Below are 4,592 nucleotides of genomic sequence, written 5' to 3'. Positions count from 1 at the left end.
GAACTTATTGCAAAAATTAGGAATAATATCTTTTTTATGACAAAGATATATGTATGTACCTTCTAAGGCAATAAAAATGAGAACCTTAGTAGGCAAATACATATCTCGAAAAAATGACGCTATAGAACAAAACTAAGAATGCAGTTTATCTTCATTTGAATACTACTTCATAGTTTGATATATCTTTTTTTGGCAAATTTTTACGTTACTACAAATATTCTACCACACTTTTCCTGAGATCTACCACTGTTTTTATTGATAATCAACCACTAATTGAATTTCTGAAGTGACAACACTGGTTGAAAGCTTAAAAATAAATTAATAATTAGGAAATATTACAGTGTCTTGAAATTTTTCTTTCAACCGGACTAAATTGATGTTGATAGATAACTCATACGCCATGGCATCTGAACGATATACGTTTTCTTTCACGAGCCCGCACTCACGGAAATGACGTTTTTGACATTTTTCATTTGATGTGACCATCTGAATAGGCTGGCTGTATATATTTATTTAATCTAGTTATAATATTACTAATGTGCTGTCAAAAGGACAGCCCATCTGAAGTATGTTGACTTATACTTGCAACAATGCAATTTCAACATACATAGGTTGGGAGTACTTTAAGACCCTAGGAATTAATTTTCAATATACTGTAAATAAAATTCTATCAAAATTTCAAGTCATCTGAAGTATGTTGAGTAATCGGTTTTTATTGACATCTTTAATAGATAAAAACGCATAAACAAGATCGCTGTTCAGCAGCCAGCCCTCCGGATCTCGATTTATATATTAAGAAGCAGAAAAATACTAGTCCAATTATGGACCAAAACCACTATTTTGAGAGTCAAAAAATAAAATGAATTCATGAATATACAATAAAAAACTTTTGATTAAGTACACCTTAATATATTACACATTTTTATTTAGCAGCCTTAGATTTGCCAATAATTAGTGTTAAATTTTTTGAGTATCAATTAAATGCAAAAATAAATACATAAATATTCCAAACTTTCGAGCATAAATTTAAATGGGGTATTCTATGAGTAAGTGAATCTTTGTGTTTATAAAGTAACTCATTGAACATGGAATGCTTGATGAATCAATGCTAAATACATACAATTAACGTACATATTTTCGAAGAAAAAATTGAGTTATATTATTTTATTACTCTGTAAATGCACTCAAAGCTTCAACATTAGAAATGTAATTGAATACGGCAATATATTTTAATATAGAAGGCTCTGCGAAATCAAGTATTTACAAAGTTATTATTTTTTTTGAAGTGGGGAATAAATGTCTCGATCTTTCTTCGTCCCAAAGAAGCAACACGGCATTGAAGTAAAATAGACATTTATCTTATATAATGGGATGAAATCACTACGGTTTTGCATGTCCCACCCGTGACAAAAAAGTTTTAGTCTTCGTACTGCTTAGTTACTACTTTAGGGATTTTCCTATAATTTCATAATTTCATAATTTCTAATGGTGCCTAACAATAAAAGAAACCAAGTTTAACGTTTCAAACCTATGTTTAATGCCACAAAACTTTGAAGTTCAGGTTGACTAAACACCACAATACTGTTGTTGGGCTAAGCGATGTAGTAAACAATTTCGCGTGGTCAGCTCGAAAAGTCAAGGTAAACATTACTATCATAAAGACGTCAGAGAATTCTATTATGAGGGTTGCTTAACAACAATCCAAAAGTTAATACTAACAATTTTCTCAGAAATTCCAACCAAGAAAATCTAGAAGTTCGCCTAACTTATAAATTCAATCCAAAAATAGCCTTTAAGTGACAAAGATATATGTATCTGCGTACAACTATTCTAATGCCCTTTTCTGATTAGACATCGATACACAAGATTTTGTCTGACGTTCTATGGTTTCACCAAAGAATAGCTAAATTTGAGCCTGATTTGTCCATGAAATCAGTTTTCCAAAAATAACTCAACTGCAGCCACTTTTAGGGCCCATTACTTAATGTCTGGTTAAAACTAACAGCAGGTTAGACATCGCTATCGTCGTGATAACAGCTAGTCTAAAGAAACTTGAAAATCATTAAGGCACATTCGAACTTTCATTGCAATCAAATGCACCGTGCAGAAGTGCATTTGGAAAAATGCATATAAAATCTTATGCGTTTGCAAATAATCCATTCTCCCATCCTTTTTAACACATCAATCTGGCGACTTCTAGCTTTCGTTTGGTATAATTATTGCCCCCTAAAATAGATCCTGAGGGAGCAGTATATCGTGCGTCTACTGTGATAAAAGTGGGTCAACTGATCTTGTATTTGGCCTCTAACAATTTTTATACCTAAACCCTTTGATATGGATCTCACTAGAAGCTCCATTTCATGAAGAAACTCGTACGTGTCCTACCCGTGACAAAAGTTGTCCCACCCGTGACAGGAGGATTTTTCTTTTTTAATAATTAACAACTAATTCTTGTTATGGTATGGACGAGTGTCCAGATTTGTCGATTTCGCGCCAATTTGGCGATTTTTTTGGATATTTGCGCGTAAAAATTTAGGAAATCACCATTGTCGATTTTTGGCGATTTTTTTCCCTTCAAATAAATTTTTCCGAATTATAAAAATATACAAAACTTAGTTTTCCAGGATAATTTTACAGAAGAGGCTAATAAACTGCGTGATAAACTTGACTTAAAAATCATATTAAAAGACTGTAAAAAATTTTTGATCACCCTAATCGAAGAACTTTTGAAACGATTACCTAGTCAATTAAATACTTTTAAAAAAGCTTTGATTTTGTCAACAGAAGAGTGTGTGACTCAAAAGATGGCGAGTTTCAGGGACCTGCCAATTCACTATTTAGCTTTGAAGGAAAGAAAAGCAGCGGAAAGTGAATATTTAAATCTTTTAACTTTCTCCCGGAATAACTTTTCTCAGAACCATTCCATCCGACTCTGCAGAATTTTGGATAATTGCTTACGGAGTGAAAACCGCAACAGGCAATGAAATGTTTGGAAATATAAGTAAATTCATTTTATTATCCTTGCCGCACTCACATGCTTTGTTGAACGCGTTTTTTCCGTAATGAATTTAACAAAAACTAAGATTCGAAATAGGATGATGTTAATTCAATGGTTCGAATAAAGTGTTATATGAAGGCTAATAGTTTCTGCTGCAAAACGTTTCCAATATCAAACAGTATGTTATCAAGGTTGAATAGCTCAATATATGACAACAACAGAAATGTAAATCATTCGGACACTAAAGGTTATTTTAAAGAAATTGTGAAAATAGCTGATCTCCCCTTATTATAGGTTGTGTTTAATTTTTAGCGCCGAGCTCTTAAAAGCAGATTGTGCGATTAATCAATTAATATAAATTATAATAAATTTAATAATTGCGCAGTCCTATTGCAAAATGTGTTGAAACAAATATTTTTAAAAAGTATGCGTATTTTTAAAGAAAATTTTTTGTAGGTCACTAATATATAAGTGACTTGTGTTATTTATTATTAACCCTTAATTAGGCGCATGAAGAAAACCACACAATTAGAGGCATGGGGTTCCTTAGTGGCCCTAATAAAAGTGTTGAAAAAAGAGTTTTCAAAGTAAAAAAAAGGAAGTGTGTATTAACAAAAATATTAAAGTACTCTATTATCGTTAACTTAAAAAAGAAAAACATAATTTCGACTTCAAACTTTAAAAAAAAGGCGTGAGTACTAGGTACTCATGAAATTTGATGTGTATACATATGCGAACGGCAAAGCATAAAAGTACGTTTACATATAAATATAATCTCAATCAAAGCTCGTTAGCTGTCAAATTGGTTGTGCTTGTTATTCACACAACTCGAGGAAAGTTAAACTTCTTTTCTGTGCCACCGTGGTCACTTTTCTTTTGCAACACATATTAGGCCATTTAAATATATTTTAACTGAATATTTTATTAAAAATACCTTTACAAACCTACTTTCCTTACTAGCGTCAATTTTTGTTTACTTTAACATTTGACATTCCTCCTCTTCTTCGCAAGTATAATCGATAAAACTGGGTTGGACACCAAAAAGTTATCGGTTTAATCTGAGATATTTTTAATTCTAATTTTGCATGGCTAATCTCTTTTTCTAATATCAGATTAGGGAGTCAAGCTCGAAAATTAGGATAATATTTTTATATATAAAGGCGATTCAGTTACACACATACAAATGTAGGTTAGGTTAGAAATTAAACATTAATTTCACTTAATTTTATTCACTTTGCTGATTTAATTTTTTTATTCATTTTCATTTTTAATTCTTTTAATACATGACATTATCGGTATGATTGATAAAATATACTTGTATATACTTGTGACTCAAAGGCGTTAAAATATCTTGGAAATACCGCATATAGGTAGATTTTCAAGTTTTATGCGGCAAAAAATATTTTATTGCCTCTATCTACTCAAAATTGTTTATCAAATGTAAAATTTAAATAATTTGTATTACAGATAGGTTATATTAATAAAATTCATATATTAGCCAATAATTTACTATTTAAATATATTGACTACCTTTATTTATAAAATGTGTGTACACTATCATTGGTTAATTAGTTTTCGCTTTCAGAATCTTCGC

This window comes from Rhagoletis zephyria, unplaced genomic scaffold, assembly GCF_001687245.7.
Source record: "Rhagoletis zephyria isolate East Lansing unplaced genomic scaffold, Rhagoletis_zephyria_1.1 Rzeph_scaffold_07655, whole genome shotgun sequence".
NCBI lineage: Eukaryota > Metazoa > Arthropoda > Insecta > Diptera > Tephritidae > Rhagoletis > Rhagoletis zephyria.
Note: the sequence above shows the minus strand (reverse complement) of the source record.